At 46.8% G+C, this 27,795-nt stretch overlaps 1 long non-coding RNA gene across 2 annotated transcripts in view; it reads left to right on the forward strand.

The window, feature by feature from the left end:
• The first annotated feature begins 2,388 nt into the window (after window positions 1-2,388).
• Window positions 2,389-27,795, forward strand: part of LOC113241762 (uncharacterized) — a 55,420-nt gene continuing 30,013 nt past the window's right edge. Inside the window, exons 1-5 of one of the 2 annotated variants that reach the window (XR_008958307.1) lie at window positions 2,389-2,484; window positions 3,317-3,408; window positions 4,889-4,963; window positions 5,149-5,330; window positions 6,916-7,081. This is a non-coding gene — a long non-coding RNA (uncharacterized LOC113241762). The remainder of the gene's footprint in view (window positions 2,485-3,316; window positions 3,409-4,888; window positions 4,964-5,148; window positions 5,331-6,915; window positions 7,082-27,795) is intronic. The other variant, XR_003311701.4, reaches the window with a different exon arrangement.

A 27,795-nucleotide genomic window follows, 5' to 3' on the forward strand; every position in this document is an offset into this window, starting at 1 on the left:
GGATGATTGAAGGAGAGGACGGGGATGAAGTCACTGACAGAGTAGAGTCTGAAGCACCCACTCAGGGAGATTTTTTTGGGATAAGTGATGTCCCATCACTTTTGCTGTATGCTATTCGTTGGAAGCAGGTCCCACAGGTCCAGGCTACGCTGAAGGGGAAGGGATCACACAGGAGGCAGGAATCGGCAAGAGCCATTTCAGAAGCTGCCTGAGACACAGTGCCTGGTACATAGTAAGTGCTCAGGAAAAGTTGTTGGTACTGGGTCTAGTGACACTGTCACTGTGTCTGTGAGGTGTGTTACTTCGCCTTCAGTGGCCCAGCCTCTGCTGTCCCATCTTCACCCCTCTTGGAATGGCTAGGTTTTCTTGGAGGATTTTTCCTCTGGCACTGTGAGGTTTGTGACTCTCTCTCTGGGTATGAGCTGGCAGACAGAGGCTAGACGCTTGCTCACACGAACACTGTCTCTCTCACAGCCTCTTTGTGACCGTGTGTGGTCTTGCATTGTGGTCAGCGTACAGATATTTTAATTTCCGGCTCACCTGCTCCGTGGAGGATCTGATTTCTTCTTGCGTTTATTTTTTTTTCTCTAGCAGCTTGTGGACAGGTATTTTGGTCTGACCATCTGGTAGCCATTCACCTTTATGATGGCTTGAGAAAGGAATTAATTTCACTTGTTTCTTTAGCCGTATCTGCCTCCTTTGACAGTAAGTTACCTTTATCACCTCTTAAAATTCTTACTATGTTGGTCCTTCTGGTACCTAGGGGGCTCTTTAGGTCCCCTAATTTTGTGCAACTGTGTCTCCTTCTTTGGTTTAGCTTCTCGTGCCTTTCTTTTCGTACCAAGGTTTTAAACAACCTAGATACACTTCTAAGGCGTACCTCTCCGCACCCATGGCCCTCTGAGAGATGGATTCCACTTGACTAGGCCAGGCCAAGAGTCATCAGAGAACAATCAACTGAAAGAGAGAATCTGACCCCCTGCTCCAGTCCTGTCCCTTGACTGACTCCTCAGGCCTTTAACCTAGTTCTAGTGGGTAATGTGGGGAGGGCAGAATATGAGAAGGTAGAGCGAGAATGAGGTGGGTGGAGCCTCTTCATTCCCTCTGGCTTTGTATTGAGTGTCTCAAGGGCCTACAGTCTCCCCGGAGACCTCTAGAAGGTGGAGAAATCAAGGATTGGTTTTCTGCTTGACAGATGGAACATCAAGGGCTTCTGTTCTGGAGCCTCAGCTCAGCCTACCATGTTCTGCTGTATTTTTGTTGGAAGGAGTGCTGGCAAGGCAGTGGTATACACTGGGCTCTCTGGCCATAGAATATTATGAACACTTATGACAAGTGTCATTATATACCTTGCCTGAAAATGGTGCTGTGTGGAGGGGATGGTCAGAATGAAGCCAACAACTGTCTTCTGGGGTCTTAAAAGTCCTTCTAGCACCATTCATACACTAGTCTCTAATTGGTTAATAGACATGGTTGTCATTTCTAGGACCTCTTGCTCTAGTGTAGTGGTCAAGAGTTCGCACTCTGGCCAGTTGGGCCTTGGTTTGAATCTTAGTCCCTTCACTTACTAGCTCTGTAACCTTAGTTAGCTTCTCTAAGTCTCATTTTTGACCTCTGTAAAATGGGCATGTGATGGTTTCATTCTCATAGGGTTGATATGAAAATTATACAAAGTAATAAATGTAATATTATATGTAACATAGGGTGCCTGGTGCATAGTGATCTCTCTTTTTTTTTTTATTTATTTGAGAGAGAGAGAGAGTGCACAAGCGGGGCGGGGGGTGCAGAGGGAGAGGGAGAAGCAGACTCCCTGCTGAGTAGGGAGCCTGAAGAGGGGCTCTATCCCAGGGTCTTGGGATCATGACTGAGCCAAAGGCAGACAGTTAACTGACTGAGCCAACCAGGTACCCCGCATAGTGAGCTCTTAAAGTCTTTTTTTTTTTTTTTAGTTTTATTATCTTGGCCCCTAGGACCTTCCAACAGTTGAAGCCTCCATTTTTGGAGTTTATCATGCTTGTTATACTGATGGAGACTGTCTCTTTCTGTCCACCTCCCTTGCATGTTGGGCATCTCATGACCCTTCCATCAGTCTCCCTCCCGGATATCCTTTCTCTGGGACCTTGACACCCTTTCCCTGCAACCCCCACTCCTTGCCCCTCCTAGCATGCGACTCAGTCTCCACGTCCCGTCAGCTTGTCTGAGGGGCTGTGGGACAGTCCAGCTGGGAGGTCTCCCTCCCTATCATTAATGACTTTGTTGTGAACCTTACTGAGGCACGGAGGAGAAATGTAAAAAGTTCAGACAAGTTGTTATTTGTCATCCCTCTCACTCCTCCCCCCGCCCCCATTAACGGAATTTAACTCACTCCCTGAAACACAGAATTGAGTCAAAACCCTTTTTGTCTACAGACATAGAGTGGACTTTTCACTTGGCTGGGGAGCTGTGCTGAAGAAACTGCCCAGGAGGCCAGACAGGATGTCTGTGGTGGGTCGGCTCTCTCAGGGGGAGAGGAGGTGGGATGGAAAGGACAGACAAGTGTCAGTGTGGCCTGAAGCTTCACGGTGATCCCAGGCTTTGGCCACAGCCACTCCAGGCCAGAAGCTTCCTCAGTTTCTACAGAACAGCCTGGCAAAGCAGTGCCGCAAGAACAGCTAGTCTTTCTCCTTTGGAAACTGGCACACTGGTTTCCATAGTAACAGGACTCCCCCATTCTGTCCTCTCTGAGCCCCATCTCAGAAGTTTTTTGGCATGGATATCAAGGCTCAGGATGAGAGGATGAATCATCTGCATACTTTATCCAAAGGGAACTGGGCTCTCTAAGCCCAAAGCTCTCATGCGATGTAAATAGTGAAGCCGAAGTCTAGGATGTCAGGGTGTTAGGGAGCTCGGCTGTGCTTGCAAAGCAGGAATGCTGAGTCAGTTGACGGAGGCAGATTTTGATGAGTGTTGTGAATTACTGGTTTGGCATGGAACATGAAATGGCTTTGTACCAAATCTTTGGCGAGGAGAAAAGGGCTGGCACGGGCAGAGACCCCCGCTGGCTTAGGTAGAGTGACGGTGTCTGTGAGCTCCTTCTCAGAGATGTGGAGAGCTTGCACAGTCTTACAAAACCCTCCCGAGGAGGGAGAAACTTAGAAGCTGTCCCATAAAGGGGGAGGAGGGTCATTTTTCTGTCTCAATGACCCGTGGATAAAGCCTATTTCTCAGGACAATAGAAATGAGGGGTCTGAGAGTGGGGAGGTGATCTTCAGGTTGGGGGGGGGTATGACATATCTTCAATTGGAGTGAAGAAAATTTTCTTTTCTGATTATTCCAGAAGAGGACAAAGCTGACTGGATGGTGGTATGGAGGCTGGCTGTAGAAGAAGGAGAACAGTGCTGGGGGTTCTGCAAGCTGATTGGTTACTGGGTGAGCTGAAATTTACTTTGGGAAGCTAGCTGATCATTGATACGAGTCTTATTTTTCACCGGAGTTATTTCCCTGTCTTTAGGCATTCATAACAAATAAGGGGAGAAGAATAAACAGATCTCTACAGTTTTTATACTGGAAAGTCCTGTTAATCTCTTTGTGATTTGGGCAGGTGGGTGAGAGATTCCTGATTTCCTGATTCCTCCTGTGCCTGGAGGTTTATATAGAAAAGGATCATTGGGGTAGACTTGAAACGTGGTGCCCATGAGTGGAGACTGTACTCCAGAGGCCATGGAAAGAACTTCCTTCTGACAGCTGGAGAGGGCCTTCTGTGTGGGTGGGTGGAGACATAATCCCTTTTATCCTGGCTTTGGTTTGCGTAATTACCTCTTTAGCAATACTGTTCATGGCTACAACAGGTGTCAGGCTTTGTAAGGCAGATGCTGAGAGCTGGCCAATATCTTTGGTCATTCCTGACCTGTAGGATTGAACCTTCAATACCATGAGGTCTTATTCACCATTGCAGTCCCTTGTCCTGGGGATGACAGATAGGGTGTTGTGTTCCTTTCTAGTAAAAGTCCAGGAGCCAGTCGGGAAGGGCAGACTGTCCTTCTAAGTCCCCAAAAGAAGCTACAGTGGAAGAATTGGGGTGGCACAGGGGATGGAGACCAAGGGGATTTGTCACTGCCTTGAAAAATTGTCCTAGACATTTGCAAGTCACAGGAAGTTAGAGGAATAACAGCTGGATTCTTTTCATCACCTTGGCCTGCATATTATCTTGAGATAATGTGTGCTGCACTACACTTTTGAGAGAGTGTAGAAATATGGGAAGTGTATGATAGTGGGAGTCAGGACCCTGGCGTTTTAGACTGCTCCTGACCAGTGGTGGGAGTCTGGGGAAGTTGCTTTGGCTCTGGGGTCTTTCCAGTTTTCTCCCCTGTTGGTGGGGGTTGGGAATGTGGGCGGACAGGGATGAGGTGGTCTCTATTCTATGACTCACTGGGCCCCGCAGCATGACCATGTCTTACATACACAGCCAACGATGTTGATTGCTCTCAGCAGGGCTACACTCTCCCCTCCCCTGCCTCCACAGCGGGTTATCATGCTGACTCGACTAACACAACCCCCATCTGGACGCAGTCCAAACGCCAGATGTGCCCCCGATTAGTGTCGGTCTGGGGAATGTCTCCATGACTGAAAGGTCAGTGTCAGCTGGAAGTGCCCAGTGTGGGTGTCTGCCCCCCCACCCATGTCAACTGGGAGAGCTGACACTTGCATTATCTCACTGGCCAAGGAACTTGGCTGGGGCAGCATGGGGCCGGGAGCTGGCCAACTTCAGGAGGGCCTTGTTTTACTTGCCTTCCTCCTTTGCTCTCCGCTAAAGGACAGAGTGTGATTTTCCACTTGGAAGAGACTCCCGGGGTGTGCAAAGAGGGAAGTCCTGCTGGTGTGTAACTGAAAACACTTTGTTCTCCTTCAGATCTGCAACGTGCTCGTGTCTCTTCTGATTTTCTTATGGCGGCCGTCACCTCCACTATGGAAAGAAAAATGAACGGTAATGTTGTGATGGGCTGGGCTGCCATGTTTTACCCTATTTACAGGTCATTTTAAGTATCGCTTCTACACTTCAGACGGGCTTTCATGTTTAATTTCACTCGTGTAGGGCTATGCGAGGCTTTCCTCTAGGTAGCAATGAAAATTAAACACAATTGAGTTTGATGTGGATCTTATTGATTCCAGACCCATTTCAGTAGACTGTGACACTTCGGCGACCTGCAAATTCTACACACTAGAGTTCATATTTTACACAAGTGCCGGATCCCCAAGCCACGGACTCTCATTCCTCCCGGCAACATCCAGCTCCCAGCAGAAGACAGAGACCCTGTCAGAGGACGAAGACTCCTAATGAAGATGCATTACAGGTGATATTTACGGTCAGCCCCTTAGGAAAACAGAAATGATTCATGAATAATTTCATGGAAGTCACACCAAAAAGAGAGTCATAATTTTCTCAAGTCCACGTTGTGGCCACTTGCAGTCCCACAAGTCACCACAGCTTCACTTCAAAGGGATGAGGCAGGACAGGGGAAGAGGCAGTGTGTTAACCTGGCTTGGGAACTACCACGTAATGAAAACTGCTCAGCACCTATGATTGATTGCGTCCGGTCAAAGCAGAGCTTCTCTTCTTCGCCTGTTACTGGAAGGCTGAAGTGGGCTCTTCGGCTGGTGGCCGTGGTTCTCCCGGCAGAGCCATCGTTCGTTATAGAAGACCCCCCCAAGCTAAGGGAAGGATTGGTGACAGAGCAAGGCGGGTGGGTGGGTTCTGGCCGGTCATTGGTTTCAAGGCCCTGTGTCCATCTTTTCTCTTTTGCCACGGAGCTGGGAATGCGAGGCTTTCTTCAGGCCAAAGTGGGAGAGAGGGAATTTTTACTAGAGGGCATGGCCTTCTGAGGCAAGGGAAGAAAGGATCTTCTGCCAGCAAGGGCAGGGAACAGAGGGGAGTCAGAACAGCTTGTGGAGAATGGTATTCCCCTCTGGGGGTCACAGGGCCACTTGTAAAATGACATCGCGATGTTGGTCCACATCCAAGGTTCTCAACCTTGGCTGTACATCAGAATCACCTGCGAGGCTTTTACAATCCCAGGGTCCGGGTCCCAGCTCATAGCAATTACATCAGAATCTCGGGGACGGGACCCAGGCCGAGGTAGTTGTCAGGGGGCCCCGGATGATTCCAGGGTACATCCAGGCTTGGTGATCATCCATCTAGGACTTTGCTAATCAAAGTACGGCCTGGGGACCAGCAGCGGTGGTGTCCCCTGGGACCTGTTAGACGTGCGGAATCTCAGGTCCCACCCCAGGCCTACTGAGTCAGCATCTGCATTTTAGCAAGGTCCCTGGGAGATCTTAAGTCTGTTAAAGTATGAGGAGCTGTGGTTCTCAAACTTTGCTGCACATTAAAGTCACCTAGGGAGCTTTTAAAAACCCCAGTGCCCAGGCCGCCCCTCGTACCAATTAAATCAGAATTTCTGAGGGTGGGATGCAAGCATCAGTAGTTTTTTATTGGTTCTCCGGTGATTTCTGATGTGCATGGGTACTCAACCCTGGCTGCATATTAGAATCACCTGGGGAGCTTTTAAAGCTCCAGATACTTGAGCCCTATTTTCAGAAATTCTGATTTAATTGGTCTGGGAGAGGCTGCAAAAAACTTCCTAGGTGATTCTAATATGCAGCCAACGAGAGCCCCTGTTCTAGAATGTTCTGCCAGCTTCACTGAAGGGGCAGCCAGGTTGAAAACCTTGCTGCAAGTCAGTGGATCCAAGAACAGTTGAAGGGAAAGACCAACCAGACCATGTCTAGACTTATCTGATCTCAGGGCTTTGATATTTGATCTCCTTACGTATGACAACCACTATACTTTTTTTTTGAGTTCAAATATTTGTATGCTTTACTTTTACTTTTTTACCTTTACTTTTCTAATAAAGTTTGTTTTGAAAAATTCAACTTCAGTGCAGCCAAATGAAGGGGCAAAAGCATTGGTCTACATCTGGGCCACAGGGGCTAGGAGCAGCTGAGGAATCAGGTGGGACGGTGGCAAAAGAGGTCAAGATGGAGAACTCGGGACGGCCGGGGCCCAGCTGAAGCGTGAAGAAGTACCCTTGGGGACAAGAAAGAGGTGAGCCGACTGTGGTTTCTTGTCCCCTTTGCCCTATGGTACCCCCTCTCCACTTCCACCATGGCTGTGGAGTTAGGTATTTCTTGAGTAGGGATGTCAGAGTTAGCAAATAAAAACAGGGCGCCCAGCTAAACTTGAATTGCAGAGAAGTAATTAATTATTTTTGAACATAAGTATGTCCCACGCACTATTTAGAAATACTTATGCTTTCTTAGGAAATGATTTGTTGCTTACCTGAAAATCAGTTTTAATTGGGTATTGTGTATTTCATCTGACAATCCTACTTGATCGACAACCCTAAATTCTCGGTGTTGGAAAACCTGCCCTCATGAATGCCCTCTAGGTCTGGAGGGTTCTTGCTGTTTGAGGTGAGGTCCATGTGTGTGGGTTTGAGCCCTGTCCCTGGGAGGTCTGCCCTCCTGGGCTCTTCAGGGTTTGCTCAATGTCCCAAAGCTAGCTCTGGCAGGGATGTGTGGGGAAGACCCGGTTCTGTGGACAATATTCCTGGACTTCACTTCTCTGGACTGCTTCTCTGCAGTTTTTGGTGTCGAGGTGGTTCCTGGGAGGTCCTCAGAGCTACCCTCTTCTCCCAGTCACTTGCCCAAGTGAGGCTACCCAAGCCCAAGAGAACGGGAGTGGAAAGGCATTTTGGGCTGGAGGCGACAGTGTGGAGCTCAGGTAACTCAGACATATGCAGGGCGAATGCAGCAGCGTGTTTCCCAGTCCAGCCACAGCTCGTCCCTGAAGCTGCTGTTCCACGTCTGAGCCCACCGTGGCTGGCTTTCAGCAGAGGCTGCTCCACGGAAACACATTCCGAGTCAAAAGTACAGTTTTCTGTTCCACTCAGCTGTGGAGCAGCTCATCCCCTGCTGGCTTTGGAGCATGTGGGGGCTCGCCGGGGGGAAAGGGGGACACAGAGTGGGAGAGAGCCGGCTGCTGGTAAGGGATACACACATTCGAGAGATGTGCAGGATGAGAGATAGAGATGGGGGGGAGAGGCAGGGAGGGATGGAAGGACAGAACTGGTTAGGTAGCTGGGGACGTTCAGCAAGATGCAGGCTGATCAGGAAGGGCGTCCTCTGCTCATTCCTCTAGACTGTCCCACTACAGACCTAAGCTGGTGCTGGTCTCTTGCCTGAAGCAGAGAGTCTCGATCAGCTAGCCTCAAGAGAAGCCCAGGAGGGCTCCGCGGGCTGGAGAATAGGCTGGGCCAAGATCTGAGGCCGTGGCTCACTTTCTGTGGGTGCTCCAGAAGGTTGGGTGCCCCTTTGTGAGGCTTACCCGCCGGTCAGACTCCGCAGACATTGTTGAGGCTGGAGAGCTGGGATGCCCCGTAGGACTGCTCACATACAATAGCTACTGTTGGAAATCCTCTCCATCTCCCTCCTGACGCCACCTTCTTCCTAGAATAATAAATAACCGCAGGATAAATGAAGGTCACAGACTTGGCTTTGTGTTTCTTCTGGGATTCAAGTCATGGGAAGTCTGGGCTGTTCTTTGTCTCCTTCCTGATGGGCTCCAGTGTGGAGAGCTGGGCTTTCCAGCACATCTTCTCCCATAGGCACCCGAGATGTGGCACGGGGAAGGCTCTCCAGAGAAACCTCAGTAGCTAGTGGCAAATTAAGATGATAAATGGTTTTTTTTCTTCCCTGGCCACTTAGTTGAGGACAGAACAGCCAGAAGTTCTGTGGAAGATTGGGAGAGAAGCCAAGGGAAGGGAGGGAAGGAGGACGGAGCTGCTTCATAATAGGACAGGTCTCCTCAACTCACACTTGCGGGGGCCCCTCCTCACATAGGATTGGTCCTAGTTCCGATTTTGTTGAGGGCTGGGCATCTGAGCAAGAAGTTGGTTTCCAGATCAACTGTACTGACTGGTAGGTGGAGCTGGGCCTGGGTTCTTGCTGACTATTTGGGGTTTGGCTTATCAAATCTTGGCCAGAGCCTGGCTACTAGCTACAGGCCTGTTTTTTAGGACCAGAGTGTACTTTCCTTGGAGACTGAGAGGCCTGGCCACTGGAAAAAGAGTTGGCCTGCTCCCGTGGGCCCGCAGCTCACTCTGGATCTAATTCAGAAACAGCCTGTTGGCAAAGTCCTAGGTGTTGTGGACTGTTGGACAGTGTGTCAGGTCCTGGGAGCCATGGAAGATGGGCTTGGATGACCACTGGGGCCAGGCTCACATTCTTATCTCAGCTGTAGGGAAGAATGGTTTGTCCCATGGGATTCCTCTGGGGCTGGCACACATGGCAAGTTCAAGGGAATGGGCTGGTACAGGCCTTGCTGGTCAGATCCCAGCTGGCTCTCATTTGTCCATCTTTGACAGACCCGGGTTTGGCTGGAGGGCTCTGACTTTCTGGCTGGTTGAGTGTGCAAAGAGCCAGGGCCCAGGAGAGACTTGTGGGTGAATGCGAGTGGGATTGTGGAGTGCATTTCTTCCCATGGAGCCAAGGGGGTCTGAACACCTGGCTAGTGTGTGTTTCAGGGGTCAGGTAGGGAGAGCTCAGAAGTGGGGGCATGGCTGGGATGATTGATAAAAGAGAAAGGGTCCAACTCCTGGTTAGCCCCTGCTCTTCCTCATCTCCTGGCCCCTTTCTTCTGCCCCTGGCTGGCACTTCTCATGTTCTGGGACAAGATCTAAATTGAGACATTCGGGAGCTGCCAACCTTCCAGGTCCAGGGTGATCACAGGACTCACTGGCTCCCCATCTCCTCTCGGCTTGGCCCTTGTCCTAATCCCCACCAGTGCCTGATGCCAATATCTGGCTGCCCACTGAAGTCCTCTTTCCTCATGCCCGTTCTGGGCACTGTTTGGAGGTGCTGAGACGGCTCTGCATGTGTGTACATGTGTGAGTGTGTGTGTGTGTGTGTGTGTGTGTACATGGCCTCCTTGGACATTTGACTAATCATTTATTGGCCCCGACTGAAGCACAGATTCCACAGTCCTTTCCAACCCTGGACTTAGTGGTTGGAGAAAGTGTCTGAGCATAACTTATTATAAACAGCCTTTGGGCCCAGCCTCTGATGCCACTCCTTTGGAAGGCCTTCTCCCAGGACCCCGGCCCTGTGTCCCTCCCCTTCTTTGGGCTCTTAGGGTCCAGAGAGCGTGCCTGGCTCCACCCAACTATGAGTTCTTCTGCCCTGGTCTGGTTCTGAACAGTTCATCTGTTACCTCCTCCCAGAGCCCAGGCTTTGGAGTCAGCCAGACCCAAGTTCAGATCCCGACTCTGTTGCTTACGAGCTGATAACCTTGAGCCAGTTGATTTCTTTGCGACTCCGTCTTCTCATCTGAAAAGAGGGCTAAATACGCCTCTCTGGGCTCCTCGTGAGGCTCTGAGAGCTCACGCAAATGAAGCAGCTGGCACAGGCCCGAGTTTTTGTTCTTTACTCTTCTCTCCTCATGGTTGTTGGAACAGAGCTGGGCTTGTGATCGGCACCCAGAAAAGTAGTAGTGACTGATTAATGATTATGGAGCCTGCAATTATTGGGATGAAGTCCCTAAACAGGGAAACAGCTCTAAGCAAACCCATTAATTAGGGGCCTGTTTGCAGTTCTTTTGTGCTGGCTTGTCATGTGTTAGCTCAAGGAGGGCTGGGTACCCCCTACCCCCCCAGAGGTCATTCTGGGAGAATAATGACCAAGGGGAGGCTCCGGCCTGAGGTGTGCAATTCCCACCTACTTGTGACCTTCACGCCCACCCTCCCCTCCCCACCCCAGAGCTGCTGCAATAAACAAGTTACCAGGTGACACACAGCCCTAATAAAGACGGCCACTGGCTTTAGGGTGGCGTTAAGCCTGAGCTAATGGACTTTGCCAGGGAGTGAGGACTGCCTGAGGCGCAGGACTTCTGACCTGGAGTGACCTCTCAGGCCAGGGGAAGCCAGCGCCAGCAGCAACTTTTTGAGAAAAAGGAAGATTTTCTTTTCTTTTCTTCTTCTTTTTTTTTTACAAAGAAGAAATGTCAAAATGGAATATTACAAAAATCATGTTATAACTTACATGTTTACATTTATCTGATGAGCAAGTTTAAGCCCCAAATGCAATATAACGGTTATTCCACAATAATTTCAGTAACAAAAATATTAAAAAAAAATTTCATTCGTTTATTTGAGACAGAGCACAAGTGGGAAGCAGGGGGAGAAGCAGACTCCCCGCCGTGCAAGGAGCCCAACGTGGGGCTGGATCCCAGGACCCTGGGATAGTGACCTGAGCCGAAGGCAGAACCTTAACTGACTGACCACCCAGGTGCCCCTCAGTAACAAAAATATTAATTGTTGTGTACTGCAAGCAGGCAGGTGGTAAGATTAGCTAATGGGGTAGATATTGAAAGTCGCATGACAGACGTCTGTCTGTCCCCGGGTCAGCCCCCACCACACTCCAAGGGGCTGGTCCTGTGGGGCAGATCGGAGCCCAGGGCCCTGGCTGGTGGTAGGCTCTGTGGTCCTCTCAGAGTTGGTGGGGCCCTGGTGACAGAGACTCAGGGATGACCTCATTCTCCTGGGAAACTAAGGTTCCATTCACAAGCCTCAGACCCGTAAACAAGAGGCCAGGCCAGCTTCCTGCAACGGCTGCGTGGCTTGTGGCCCGTATGCATCCGTGCTATGTCGGCACTGACACCCTGTATGCAGTGGGTGCCAAATAAATACTCTAAGGTCACCTGCCTCAAGCACAGTCAATGTGCTTCTGTTCACTTTTTGGAGGACCATTGCCTTCCCCATTGGAGGGTAAGCACCATGAAAACAGAAACTGTATCTGACTTTTTTCCTCTCCTGCATCCTCAGTGTATAAGGGCTCCACAGATTATATTGAAATACATTGAATCAAAATCTTCTCTAAGAAGTGCCCCGATTCCCACCCAGACTGAATTGGACCTCTTTTCCTAGGCTTTTGTCCTCCATTTCAGGCATAGCATATTATGCTGTAATTATATTGTTTCCTTGCCTTTTTTCTGCACAGGCTGTGAGCACTCACTCGGGATCCCAGGGACCCCGCATGGCCACCGGCGCAAAGAAGGCGCTGACCACAATTCTTTGGCAGGACTGGATGAATGCTTGTGTGAATGAGTTTGCAGGGCAGACAGCCTCCCCACCAGCCACCCCAGGTCCAGCATGCTTGGAAGCTACATTTCCTGATGAGTGTTTTCCTGTTTTATGAATCTTTGTCTGTCTCTAAAAGCCCATGTTCCCTTCTGGTATCAGGGCACATCTGGTTGTCGGTGCATGTTGCTTCGTTAGAAACTCTTAAAACAGCATGAAATTGTTAGCACGTTGCTCCTGCCTGCCAAGCTGTTCTCGAGACTCAAGCTTTGGTGGATTTGGTTTTCTGTTTGTTTTCTGTTTTCATGCAGTTTAGAAAATTGGTCTGTGACAACCTTGGGGGAAATAAGCCTGCCTTGAGCTCTGCCAAGGAGAGGGCCAGCCTGGGAAGAGGGCTGGGGGTGGCTGGGGATCAGTGTGGAGAGGCTCTGGGAATCCTGGCTTGCGTGTTCTTTCCTTTTGTTTTGGATTGGACGCTCAGGCTGATTTGATGTGTGGAGAGAAGGGTGCCCAAAGGAGGGAGGGTGGGCCTGGGGCTAGCCTTGTCTTCTGTGGGTCCTCAGAGGGAGACCGGTGCAGATTAGTACAGTGCCTTAGGGTTCCAGAGGACACAGATATGCTCTCTCCAAATAAATGCCTGGGCATGGTAGCTATGAAGGAAGATGCCTCTTCCTGGTGCATTTGATTTCTCTGCTATTTTGGGGTGTGGGCAGTGCCAGAAATCAGCTTTTCCCACATGGCCCCAATATGCCATGCCCCCTCCCCATTCTCGGTAGCTCTCGTCTCTTGGCAGATTTCCTTTCTGGAAGTAATCTCATCTGGGGAAAAGTCTGGGCTGGTCTCTTTTCACCTTGGGTGGCAGTTGTTGTCATTGCTGGGTATGTAGACCCCGCCAACACTGCTCCTGGATGGTCAGTCAAGACTTGGGCAGGTGGGAAAGGGGCAACTAGTACCCCCAGGCAGGAGTTGGTTTGACTCCTGACAGTGGAGATGGGACTCAGAAATTGTTCTGTGGTAAATGCCAGTCACAGCGTCCATGCCTGCCCCTACACCCTCCCCAAACACTATGCCATATCTTTGGTCATCTTTCACTGTTATTTAAGAATTTTTCCTTTCATCAATTTCCACAAGAGTGTAGCCTCCATTTCAGCCTCTAATCTCTCCTCAGAGAATGGTTCTAGGCTGTGCTGCTGCCTTCTGAGTCTTTGTGAGCACGTCAAGATTTCTACTCTGGCTCTAACCTCCTGAACAAATCTCAGAGCACATCATGGAGGACCCCACAGTAGGCATTCTGCCTCCTTATTGCCCTGGGACTCTGAGGCCTTCCTGCGCATGGTACTCTGCTATGGACTGAATGTTTTGTGCCTCCCTCTCCCCCCAAAAGCGTCCCCACTATAATGGTTCTAGGAGGTGGGGCCCTTGAGAGGTGATTAGGAAGACAGCCATCTGTGAAGGAGGAAGGGAGCTCTCACCGACACTGAATCTACTGAAGCCTTCGCATTGGAATTCTAGCCTTCAGAATTGTGAGAAATCGATGTTTGTTTTTAAATCACATAGCCTGCAGTACTTTTGTTACAGCGGCCCAGATGGGCTAAGACAGACCTCTAAAGTCTAAGTTCTCGCAAGGAGCCCTTGCTTATGTGGGATCTGCAATGTGCCAGGCACTGACGATGGGGCTTGGATAGAATGCCTGGCCCAAGCTATATAAGCCACAAGTGACACAGTGACAAAGAGACATTGAAATCCTTGTCTGTCTGATGTCAAAGTCGTTCCTCGTTCCTCTGCATGAGGGGATCATGAGCTCAGGAAGGGCAGAGAGTAGAGTGCTTTGGTGGAGGGTGTATCGCCCTGCCCCCAGCCTCATCCTTCTCGTCTCACCTCATTCCCCAGCTCAAAGCCAGCGGGAATGCTCTTGCTATGAACTAAATCAAAGCAAAATTCTCTTTGTTTTAGGGAACTGGGTTTTAGGGAACTATATTAAAATGGGCCTTTAATTTAAAAAAGGTAGAGGAAGGGAGAGAAGTACAAAAAGAAACCCCTGGAAGAATTTATAAATTTTGAATTCTCAACGTTTGGTAAAGGCTTAAAGGCACGCGGGGCCATATTTCAGCCTGGCCCCATCTTAAGGGTGTTCTAGTGTGGCTCCCTTCTAGCTACAGGAAATCCTTCCTCTCTCCCCCTTTTCTGCTCTCGCCTCGCCTGGAAAGGGTTTCAGGCAGGTGTCCCTGTCATGCCCTTAACCTAGACTGGGGTTCCTGAACTGGAATCCATGGGGCCGGTGAATTTACAGACATTGAATGAAGAATGTGATTGCATTGTTGTCTGTGCTTTTTTCCTGGGGAGTGGGTTCACAGATGTAATCAGATTCACAGAGAAGTGGTCTAAGGAGACCCAGAGGTGAACCTGACGCTTCCACGTGAAAAATGTACCATAGAGCTAAGCGCTAGGACAAGTTTTGCTCTAGGACAAGTTTTCTCATCCTGTAATCATTTTTCTATACCTGCCACCGTTAACACGTTTCTAATTTATTCCATTTTCATTTTATTGAAATGATTCCTACCTGGATCAAGTCAGCTCTGTGTACATATTACAGGAAGAGTGAGTTCATTAATCAGTTTCTTTTTTCTCATATGGAACAATCAGTCACTGTTCCTGCCGTAGGAGATTTTCTCCGGTGTCTGTGATACAAAGAGAATGTAGAGAGACAGAGGGAGAAGAGGGACAAAACCTGAAAGGCATCTTTACTGAGGGTGAGTTCAAATGTCCTTGGGGGACAAATGGAGGCAAGTAGTGGGGTCAAAATACCCTGATTCCGTGTCTCTGCCATGTCCGGGAGCAGGAGGAAACAAGCCCCGTAAAGAGCGAAAAGAAGTTGCCACCACCCCGTGGGCAGGGATGCCTTTACCAGGAAGGACACAGTCAGGAAAATGTGGACAGTGAATTTGGAAGACGCCTATGAGCAGTCTCCTTCTTCCCATCACCCTAGTGAGACCTTAATAGGACATATCATGAAGTCATCCTTGTCCGTCACATCCTGTAGAGTTCCCTCCATCATCATGTGACTTAGGATACTTGCTCTTCCTGCAGTACCAGGGAGCTCCTGGCTCGGGTGGCAGAGACCCTCAGAGCGATTCCCTAGCTTTATAAACGTCTGTGCCACTTAACCTTACAGGCCTCACTTATTTATTTGAATAACTACTGTAGGATAGTGTTGGTTTTTTTAAAAAAAGAAGTTGTGTGGTACAGTGGAAAGAACATGGGTTTGGAATCAATCAACCCTTGCTCGAATCCAAAAGTGATGCCACCTTTGCTAAAAGATAAATTTAAACACTGTTCTTCCTTCCTCTTCACCCAAGGGCAGGACACAACCAAGGATGTTTACTGGTGTATTTTCTTTCACTGTTTTATATGTAGCAGCTATGGCAAGAGAAGCCATGTAAGAAGGACACAGGAAGGCCACTGGACTGTTTTGTACTAATCTAGGCATTAAGCCTGTCTATACTGGGCTTATACTTGGTCCAGCCCAGCTCACCAAAATAAGTGTTGGGCTAGGGACCCAGCTAGAATAAAGTTTTCCTAAGCCTAGTATGGTTGGGGTTTAAAAAAAAATTTTTTTTAAAGATTTTATTTATTCATTTGACAGAGGGAGAGAGAATGCACAAGCAGGGAGAGCAGCAGGCAGAGGGAGAAGGAGAAACAGGCTCCCCGCTAAGCATGGAGCCTGATGTGGGGCCCGATCCCAGGACCCTGGGATCATGACCCTGGGATCATGACCCCAGCCGAAGGCAGGCACCTAACTGACTGAGCCACCCAGGTGCCCCAGATACAGAATATTAAAACACATTCTCCATGTTTCTCAATTTTCCATATATTTTTTCTTTTTCATATGTTAAAAATGTCCTTATTATGTTTGTGTTATATTCTGGATGATTTTCTCAGATCTGTGTTTCAACTCACTGGTTTTCTCCACAGCTGTGTCAATGGATGATTTAACCAGTCCCTAGAAATTGTTTTTTTTTTTTTAATTTGAATGATTATGTTTTTCATTTTTAGAACTTCATTTCAATTCTTTTTCCAACCAGCTCTTCTTTTCTCACACTGTTCTGTGCTTGTTGTATAGATTACATTCTTCTTCTAGCTTTAGAATGTTTAGGCAAACTTATTTTAAATTCCTTTCATAATACTCTCTGTTCAGGAATCCCTTTGGATTGATTTTTCTCACTTTTAACATTCGCATCTCGCCGTGTGCTTTGTAACTTTGACTCATCCTCAGCAGGAAGTATCTTCTGCAGATTCTGTGTATTCTCTAGGACTAGGAGGTTTCTATCCCTCTGATATAGTTTCTGCATTCTAGAATTCTCTTTTCTAGACCAGTTTAACTTTCTTTTGTTGATGTTGGTTATCCCTGGTAAGAAGTCTGAGAATTTAGGTTTTATCCTAGCATTTACAGACTAAGTGCTCCAATTTCATTCATTAAATCTTTTTTCTTTCCCCTTGTGCACACCCTGGGGTGGCCAGCCAGTTTCTCTGCTATAACCTTGAGTAGTAGGAGTTTTTCCAGTGGGAGGGGGTGATCATCTTTTCTAAAGCAATTTCTATCCAATTTCAGTTCCTTGTGATGGAAAGGAACTGTGGCCTTGTTTTTGTCTCTATGTGATATCAAAGGCCCCCTAAGGCACGTTTCTGTGTGCAGATGAATCACCTGGAAAACTTCTCAAAAAGGAAGATTCGGATTTAATAGGTCTGGGGTGGGCCTGAGATTCTGCATTTCTAATAAATTCCCGGAGATATTGATGGCGCTGATTTGGGAACTGTGCTTGAAGTGACAGAGGCCCCCAGCACGACTCTGGTCAGTTACCTCATGGACGAAGTGGCTTTACCTCTCACTGTTCACATGCTCTCTTTGTTTTTGAAAACTGGAAAGTTCCTTCTTGAGAGTCCTTTCAGCCTTTGGCTATGACTTCCAGGCTCTTTCCTTTTCCAGTAAAACTCCACTTACCCAGTGTTTTAATTAGGACAAAGCAAGACTGTAAGATGGGGAAAAACCCAAAATAACTGAGGCTTAAACTAGATGACTATTTATTTGTCACTCACATAAAAGGGTCCAGAGTTAGGGAGTATAGGGCTGTATGGTGGTTCCACAATTATCAGGGACCTAGGCTCCTTGCATTTTGCTGCTCTGTTTTCCTTGGTGTGTCACCTTAAGGTTTAAGATGGCTACAAGAGCTCCAGCCATTACATTCACATTCCAACCACCAAAAAGTAGAGATAGATTAAGAAAGGCAAGCGTTTAAAGATTTCCTAAAAGTTACAAATGTCAGTTTTACTTATATCTCACTGGCTAGAACTTAGTCACATGTTCACTTCTAGTTGCAAAGGTGGCTAGGAAATGTATTATTTATTCTAGGTGGCCAGATGCTAGCTAAAAACTGATGCTTCTATTGCTAAGGGAGAGGGGAATTGATAAGGAATAGTCTGCCATCATCAGAATGTAGTTTTCTAGAATCTTAAGGCATTCCCTTAGTCTTGAATCAGAAAGGGGGTGGGTAGTGGATGATTGCAGAGAGAGGAACAAACAACCTCTTTGCAAAGTGGCAGCCTTGGAGCTCCAGCAACCATGACCACAGACTTTTGAAGAAGTATTCCAAGAGGAAACTATGCCCTCTGATGAGTCTATTGCACAGGAGAGCAGAATCTTAACTACCTAGTGATGTCTATAAAGTGTCAGCATTTCCCCTCAAAGTCTTGCCAAATCTGCCAGAAATAACCAGGTGACACAAGAGAAAAGAAAGAAACAGAGAGATCCTGATAAGCTGGAGCAGAAGAGACTGGAGGCAGGAGCAGACAGCCTGTGACATGGGAATCAAGCCAGTCTGGGAGAATGCAGAGGAACAGCCACCCCACGGGTCAGCAGTGGAATGTCTGAAGACCCAGACGTTTCTCCAGAGCGTGGGTGCCTGTGTTGGGATGGAGTCAGGTGTGGGGACGGGTGAAGGGAGAACGAGCAAGAGAGAAGACCCAAGAGTCATCGTGTCACACTTCAGAACCGCCAAACGGGCTCAAGGGGCACTGGGCAGTGTGAGTCAGAAGTCTCAGAGTGGGCAAGGGAAGGTAATTTTGGCATATAAACATCTATATTGGCTTCTGTGGTCAGAGCCCGACCCGAAGACTGTGGCCTGTTATTACGATCATCTCCAGTCACCGAGGGAATGTTACGCTTTGTAACATTATATAATGCACATTAGCATATTAGGGACTCAAAGAAGTTCTGTGGTAAAGAAAAAAGACTCGTTTTGGCTTAGAGATTTGTACTTTTTTTTTTTTTTTTTAAACTCTGGAGCCCCCTTTTCCTGGAACACCAGTGAACCGCCTCTTGCCCTCATGTCCCTCACAGCACCCTCTAGAAAATCATGCCACATATGAGTGAACCAGTTGCTTGGGAGAAACACTATTCTGAGTATTAGATTCAGACGGAATTACCCCTGAGGATACTTAATAACGAAAACACCCGTGTGATGTAATGAACAATGTCTTCAGCAGCCTTGTTACCCCAAATATAATGGTCCTTTCATGGGACCAGGTCTTGTAATTACATTAAAAATATGCTGATGGCATCACACCAAGAACAGGTCAGCAGAAGCAATCCTGCTGGGGCCAGTGTGATGGACTCCAGGTATCTGTGTTGTGGTTGCTCTGGAGGAATCCTGGGAGTGGTGTTAGAAAATCCGGAAGCGTGGATGCACTGCTTATCCTTGCAAGTAATCCTCTCTGGTTAGTGTTTTTTCTCAGCAGGGCTTTTAAAAAAATAGTGACGGGGCATTCCCACTGTACTTCCCAGCGGGACCTAACGGGCAGCTCTTTCTGCTGTCCTCTGAGTACCTAGCCACATGTCCTCACTGACAGTTGAGTATGGGGGGGAGGTTGGCATCCCTTGGGAAAACGGAGCCCTCCTATCACTGGCCACCAGCAAGACCAGGACTCTGTTCTGGAGTTGCCTTGAGCCCATTCCAGGGCATAAATGGGTGGACAAACTGGGCCCCCAAAGCCTACCTCATTTGAACATGCTGAAGTAATGCCCATAGCTAAGAATGTTGAAGACTGGTATAACCAGACTCTTGCCACAGCCAAATAAAATCTTGGCAGAACACCAGGGCATGCCTGGCTTTGGGCAACGCTACTGTCAGGACCCTATCCAAGACAAACGCTATGTGAGTGCCAAGGTAACGAAATGAAGTAACTTGTACTGGGTTGTTATTTATGAATCGGTTAAAATGTGGAATGTTTCTCAGAGATAACATGTTTAGTTTTTAGGACAGTTGATCTGAGGGCTTTCTGGAAATCATTGCCTAGCATGCAAATTTCTTTTCAGGTCACCTCTAATTTGAGACAATGAAACATCATCTAAGTTATAAGAATGCTTATAATAATATATTTTGTTGCTCAGCTTGGTAGCAGGGGAGTTTGGGATTGGCATCTTGGATATCCAGGAGATCCCTAGGAAACAAGCTAGAAAGAGATGATCCCAGAACACATCCCTCTAAGACCCGTCTGTGCACTTTTTACAGCCAGAAATGGAACCCCACTGCCATGGATGGTCATTCCCATCTTTCAGAGGTGTTCTAGATCGGTATCAACCATCCAGATCCTAAGTAGGCATCTAGGCCGGGTCCACTCCAGGTCAACAACAGTGGCACATAACCTAATCTGCTCTGGGGACGGAGTGTGGCCGTGGTCTGGGATAGGATAGCTGCTTCTGAAGCTTGCATGTTCCCTAATGTGTAAGAATTTGGTATTTGCTGAAATACCCATTTGGTGTGCTGACAGGGCGAACCTGGTCTGGGGCAGGAGCCTCTTCCTAATGGTCTCAAGCATTTGTATTCTGTTTTCCATCAAGGAAGTGAACAGAATCATCGATGTATGTGTATACATGAGAAACAGCTCCTCCCCCAAAGCCCACTCCTGATGCTAGTGAAGGAACTGAAGACGTTTAGGAAAGGAGATATTTGGGAAAAGTTAGAGTGGAGTATCAGTCATACACGCATATGCACATCCCTGGGTAGTAACATAGCGAGCAATGGAATGTGGCATTGCCAATATGGGGAGAATGGCTAGATTATTCAATGAATGATATTGGGACCATATTTAGGAAAAAATTAGCTCCCCCCTTTCCTGTCATATATAAAAATCCATTCTGGATGGAATAAAGAGCTAAACAAAATAAAATCTCAAACAACAACAACAAAAACCTTCAAAATATTTGAAGAAAATACAAGTGAATATTTTATTTATCTTGGAAATAGCAAAGAAAGCCAGAAAGGAGACATTTGTTATAACTGACTACATAAAAATAAAAGATTTTGTCAAAAAAAAAAAAAGACCATGAACAAAATTAAAGGACAAATGACAGCCTAGAAAAGAGTGTTTGTAACCCATGTAACAGACAAATGGTTAATAACCACAAAATAACAATGAAAAGGCAAACAACCCCATAGAAAAATGGACACAGAATAAGAATAGGCAATTTGCATTAAAAAGTTAACAGTGAGATGTTTTTTCTAATCATCAGATTGATAAAAACTTGGGAAGACTTAAAATACCCCGTTTTGAGGGAGTGGGGATAATTTTGGGTGGCGCAGGTGTCAACTCTGCCCCTGGGGGACAGCAATGTGGCAGAGGCAATCCATACTTTCAGTGCATGAGTCATCTAACCCACGTAAGCATCTGCACACGCGCCCAAAGAGGCAGGTCAGAGGATGGATTTTGCAACATTGTATGAGGAAAGATTTAGAAACACCTGAAATAACCTTCCATAGGGATGTCTCTACTATGCAACATGATGCACCACTTAAAAGGATGAGGAATGTGCTGGCACAGAGAGCCCTGCTGGACACACAAGAAAATGCAAGTTGCAGCACCACGTGCATGGCACGATACTATGTCATAAGGGTCTCCAGGCAGGTAGATACAAAGACAGGTCTGTAAGAGACAGGCATGCCAACTGCGCACGCGCGCTGTCTTAGTGGGGAAGTGCGATGGGCTGGGGAGAAGACTGGTCAAGGGCAATGTCTACTTTCTCCTCTACCTACTTGTATGTTGTTTAACACATGTACACACACACACAAGAATGTGTTCCTGTATTACTTGCGAATTTAAAAAACCAAGAAAATCACACACACACAGAATGGGATGTGACATGACACAGTAGGCTTGGACATCTGGCGCGAGTGATTCTGTCATTCTTCTAGACTGTCACTCATTCATTTATAAATATTTTTTTAAAGATTTCATTTATTAATTTGACATAGAGAGACAGCCAGCGAGAGAGGGAACACAAGCAGGGGGAGTGTGAGAGGAAGAAGCAGGCTCCTAGCGGAGGAACCTGATGTGGGGCTTGATCCCAGAACGCTGGGATCACGCCCTGAGCCGAAGGCAGACGCTTAACGACTGCGCCACCCAGGCGCCCCAATTTATAAATATTTTTGAGCTCCTACTGTGTGCCTGGCACAGAAACTAGAGAAAGTGGTCTGTAAGACGATTTCAGTGAGTGCTCTGATTAGTAATTGCAATAGTCAGCTTGGGGTGCCATAACAACATATCATAGACTAGGGGCTTCAACAACAGGAATGTATTTTCTCCCAGTTCTGGAGGCTGGAACCTGAGATCAGGGGCCAGCAGGGTTGGGTTCTGGTGAGAACTCTCTTCTGAGCTTACAGACAGCTACCATCTTGCTGTGTCCTCTCATAGCAGAGTAGGGTGGGAGAGGGAGGGAAAGAGTGAGAGAGGAGGAGAAAAAGGAGGAAGAAAATGAGGAAGAGGAAGAGGAGAAGAGAGCAAGAGTGAGAGAGAGAGGAGAGAGAAATCTTCTTCTTCTTTTTGTAAGGCTACTAATCCCATGAAGAGAGGGCCTTCTATACCTCATCGAACCTCAATTACCTCTCAAAGGCCTCATCTCCAAAGACTGTTATGTTGGAGGTTAGGGCTTCAAACTATGAATTTTGGAGGGAAAACAAACATTTAGTCCATAACAATAGTATCTCCTGTAGGGTGTTACAAATAAAAATTAGAGGGAGACATCAAGGAACAATAGATGTGCAATGACATAGTTAGCTCATCACCTGCAGAATGTACAAAGAGAATGGAACTGTTGACACCATCTTGTCCATCTTGAGAATATAAAATGGTTGAGGCAGTGAAGAGGGAGAATCGATCAGAAAGGAGATTTCTCTGGAGAGAGCTGTCGCAGTGCTCTGACTCCTTCCCTACTGTGTGTGTGTGTGTGTGTGTGTGTGTGTGTGTAAAAGATACACAAAGCAGATAGAGACACCATCCACTCCCTCCCTTCCCAACACAGCTTCCAGCCTAAAGCAATGTGGAACAAGGAGGAGGGAAGAAGGCACGTTCTTAAGTTTAATTATTATATAAAAATGGATGTTTGAATTATTGAATTAGGACTGTGTTTGTCATTTCAAGTGACTTTGTGTGTCAACCACCCAAGGCTGAACTAAAAAGTCATGGACCTACAGGAGTTTTTTTTCAGTGGTAGAGGAAGACTACCCACATGGAATCAGGTTTAAAGGGATAATGGGAAACGAAAATAAAATTGTGCTTTGATTACATCATAAGTCATGCATGGTCAATGTACCGGTTACATATAATTGCTCATCAAGCAAGAGGAAAACTGTAGAGTCAGTGCAAAGCGAGGGTGATGTGCCGTGCCAGGCTACATGCAGGATACCTGTGGCTTTTCGTATAAATGTGATTCTCAAGCAGCCAGGAGTCTGTCCAAGCCTAGCTGTATTTGTGAATTTGGAGATTCACCAAGACCCCTTGCGGTACCCCTTGCAGATGCCAAGGGTTTACTATGGTACATTTTGGAAGGCTTTCCACTGAAAAATAGCTAGTTAAAATTATGCCTTGGCACCTCAAGGATTAGCCTCCATTTATCCAGAAAATAAAGCTGTCAGGTTGGAATTTACTGCTATAGTATTTTGAGATTCTGCAAAACCATTGTAGTCTCTGCAGAATCATGAAAGCCTCTCTAAAGGCTTGGAGAAGGTGTCTAGAAGACCTGCTAGACCAGCTGGCCCACGGGAGAATCTTTCCTGGCATTCCCTTCCCTTCTTCTTCTTTCAAGATGCAGCTCAAATGTCATCTTTGTGAAGATTTCCCCATTTCTGTGGCTATGTCAACTACTTCTCTGGGTCCCAGCTGAACTGTCTACATACCTGCTAATGCATTTGTATCACGTGGCATATATTTATTTGCTTATCTGCCTCCCCCACAAGATCTTCTGCTTTGTGAAGGTGAAAAATACTGCTTTTAAGATGCACATTTCCCCTTCACTCAATTACATTTCTGAAACTAGAGCAGTTTTGATCACATGTCATAGTTTAATTGGCAATATATTTTCTCTGTGGTACATAATTTCTTTTAGTGGTACCTCGAATAATGATATGTCTCACAATCAATGGTGACTTAGAGTCAATGAAACATGGCATATCTAATTCACCTTTGTTACCCTGAACTGCTAGTACGCGGCCTGGCACATAGTAGGTGCTCTGCAAATGCATGAAACTAATAGACATTGTAGCGACAGGTTTCACCAGCAGTAGTCACTGATCTGAGTGATTCTGGCACTAGAGAGTAAAGCAATAAGGTGCAGACTCGGAGGCCTGCAGGCACCTTCCAGAATGTGGGAGGGGATGTATTCATTAAGGGAACCCCAACTGCTGTAACAACAAGATTCCAAATGACTTAATGGCTCAAACTCAGAAGAAATTTATTTCTTGCTGACATTAGCTGTCCAGAGCAGGTGCCCCTTTTCTGTGGTGGCTGTTCTCAGTGGGATGTGTCAGGGATACACGCTTCTTCTATGTTGAGGTGCCATCATCCCCCAGGGTCTCTTATACCAATGTCTAGATGCAAGGCATGAGCAGGAGGTGGGAAATGGAATCCTTCGCTGGGCATCCAGTTCCCAGTAACAACCCTACATGATGGAGTGGGAGCATGTGTTTTGGTGGGCAGCTAGCTCCCTCTACCATAGGGAACCACTGGACTCTCGCCTCTGTCAGGTAAGGTTGTCTGCTTCTTGTTGCGAGTTTAATTTTTGCTCTGATTGCAACTGTTTTAGCCAATAATTTCTTAGTCACAGGAGACAGAAACCCAACTCTGACCAGTTTTAGTAAAAATGGAAACAATCCAGGAGCTGAAATAACATCAATCACCTTTCTCTCTCTCCTCTTTGCTTTTCACTATGCTGGTCTTAATTCGGGAGCAGGAAGTCTCTGGACAATGGAAACAAGAACGATGCCTTTGCTTCCTTTCAGCCCAGCATCTTAGGAGGAGAGAGTTCTGAATCGTGGATCTCTCTGAATCCCCCTGAAAGGACTGTTTGGCCCTAACTGGGTCACATAAGCACTCTTCCACCAACAGCTGGGTTTTGGGGGGAGATGGCATGTTCTGGGTGGAGAGCTCGGCAGCCCCCCCAGAATCACCCAGAATGAATGGGGACAGAGGCAGCTCCTAACAGGAAGGGACAAGGCACAGATAAAACGTGAACATTCACTGTCACCAGCCACCACTCCAGTTTCATCTCCAGGCAGCCCCTACCCTGCAGCCACCCCCAAACCGATGCCATTTCCCAAAGTCTGCCAGACTCCTTCAGGCTTTCATGCTGCACCCCCTTTCTGAAATGACCTCTCTCATGTTTCCGCCCATTTGCCCCGCAAGACCAGCTCATGGTCATCTTTTCTTGACGCTCCACTCTCACACTAAGCCGGCCTTACAGCCACTGAAAAGGATTTGCGCTCAAATTGACTGAGATTTGAGGCTGCGTCTGAGGTCCAAACAAAAGCAAGCTCTGTGGTTCTGCCATGCTGGCCGCACCCACGTTGGAAAGCGGGCTGTCCTGGGAGCAGCCTGCAATGTGTTGTGTCGGCTGAGGTGTAAAATGTCATCTTGTCCAAAACAAACGGCAGTGCCAGAGAAACCCTCATCCCCATCTCACAGGGACTGAGTGGGGGAGAGGGCTGCAAGGGGTTGGCTGCCCACAAAGCTCCAATTAGCCCCCAAATTATCTCCTGCATCACGTGCACAAGGATTTCTAACCAAAATTTGCTGGAAAATGGATTCTCAATGCTTCTGTCTATTTACCTAATACTTAACCCAAGGATAACAACACACATACAAATTTAAAATAAAACACATGTTGCGTTTTTTTTTAAATAAAAATTTGAAACAGATGGTCTCTTTTAAGACAAATATTTATTCCCCTGACATTTTTTTTCACTTACATGTTTATATTTTTTAAATATAGGCTTTATGCAGAGACCTTAGAGATGTCACGATAATAAAATCCATGTTGTTCATAATTGTCTATTTCCTAGAAATGCAGGGCTGGAAGCAACCTCAAGAAGCTATCTCTGGCATCCCCCTCCTCCAGGCAGGCCAACGTGCGACCAGCTGAGACCAACTGCTGTTTATTCTGTTTATCTTGGAGACTTTTGAGGAAGGAAGCTGTAAACTCTTTCTTACCGAGCCTGTGGACTCTCCACTGGGTTGCGGATCCCTTGGCTGGGTGAAGAGTTCTCGGATAGGGCAGAGTTCAGAGTAGAGCTGCTCAGGGAGATTTCTTCCCTGGTGTCTTCCGAGTTACACTCTTGTCAGCCCCACCCAGCATTTGCAATGCAGATACTCTGACTTTGTCACCACATGCTTAACTTGGGTTCCATTGTAGCCTGCTCAGATCCCTTTGTACACACCTCTGACAGGGCCAGCTCTTACCTTGACCAGGGCCATTAATATTTCTTCCCCTAGGATAGGTGAGGGTCCAAAGGGAGAATCAATTGCTGTATGATGTGTTAGGCAGAAAAAGATGGATACTTCTCAGAAGTTACCAATAAGACGGAGACAGCCCTGAGCCTGAATTACGTGATCTGAGAATCTTTTCCTTGTGAGAGGTAAATTGATTTTTCTGTATTCTTGTATCAGTTAGCTTTGGCTGTGTAACAAACCACTCCCAAAGGGTCCTGACTTAAAAATAACAAAGTGTTCTTCCTCACTATTCTGTAGGTAGGCTGGACAGATTGGGTAGGAAGTGGTTTGAAAACCTGGATCAGATCAAGTCTCTCTTTTGCCTAAGGCTCTCCTTATGAACTGTTATGATCATAATAACATCCAAATTCCTTACTATGACTTACAAACCCAGTGATCTGGTCCCTGCATTTCCTACATCATCCTGTTATTTTCTTCTCATCCCTCTTAGCTACTAAGTTCAGCCAGAATGGCCTTCTCTCTGTTCTTAGAATGTATACATATGCCATGTTAAAGCTTTATCCCTTTCCCACTTAGAGCTTTTCTACTCGGCATGTTGTCCCCCCTCTCTCCCACCCCCCGGTCTTTACAAGGCTTTTTAGTTAGACTTCAGCTTAAATATCATCCCTCAAATAGGGACCATGTCATCCTGATCATCTACACTAAGGTAGCTACTGAACCACTTTCTGTCATCAAACCATTTGAATCCTCTACGTGGTTCTTGCCAGTATCTAATGATACCTCCACTTATTTATTTGTTTCTTTATTCATAGTTTGTCTCCCATCTCCTACTAGGATGTTAGTTCTAGGACAGTACCTCGTCTGTCCAGTCACTATGCCATATCCATCATCTAGAACATTGCCTGGTACATAGTATGTGCTCAAGAAATATTGGGAGTGGTTGAGGATTCTCACCTGATCCTTTAGGTCTTAATTTCTTCTTTCTCCTTGATTTAATTGACAAACAAAAAAGAAAACCTCCATTAAATTACTTAGGGGTAATATAATCTGGTTCCTTCTCTATAACGGTTCCCTGGAACATAAAGTACTTACTGCCTGATATGGACATGTATCAGATAACTGTTGGAGAATCTCCATTTGCACTGGTTGCTTAAAATAAATTCGTGAACAAAAACGAAAACTTCAGGAGCAAAAAGTTAAGTTACATAGCAATGAATTATTTTGATGATTCCTTTTATGGCAATAGCTTCACAATGTGACCTTTTCTGAAAAATATTTTAAAAGTTAAAAAAACCCAAACCAAACAGTATCAAAGGGCTTATGATAAAAAACAACAGATGCCTAGACTTCCCACTTCACTCCCCTGTCTCCTGTCCTGCTACTGAGAAAACTCTACTTTTATCTGTTTCTTCTGTTTTTAGTTCTGAATAATACGCTTATATCATTCCTCCTTGATTTACCAACTTCAGACATTATCTTTTGACTTCTGGTTATGATGGATGAGGATCTAGCTCTCTATAATTTTCCTTCATGTTGAGGGCTTTCCTCAGTATCTGGGGATCCTTGGTTGTCACTTATATAGGAGAATGAGGGACTAAGCAGTGTGCCTGGGGACACTCGAAGGCTTTGGTCCGAGTGAGAATGGAGGTTGGGAGTGGGCGCTGGTCATCATGCTGTGGATTTCTGTTTTTTGTGTTTTTTTTTTTTAAGATTTTATTTATTTATTTGACAGAGAGAGACAGACAGCAGGGGGAGTGGGAGAGGAAGAAGCAGGCTCTTAGCGGAGGAGCCTGATGTGGGGCTCTATCCCAGAACGCAAGGATCACGCCCTGAGCCGTAGGCAGACGCTTAACGACTGCGCCACACAGGCGCCCCTGCTGTGGATTTCTGAAATGCTAGGATGGCGAAGCTT

This window comes from Ursus arctos, unplaced genomic scaffold (genome assembly GCF_023065955.2).
Source record: "Ursus arctos isolate Adak ecotype North America unplaced genomic scaffold, UrsArc2.0 scaffold_8, whole genome shotgun sequence".
Classification (NCBI taxonomy): Eukaryota; Metazoa; Chordata; class Mammalia; order Carnivora; family Ursidae; genus Ursus; species Ursus arctos.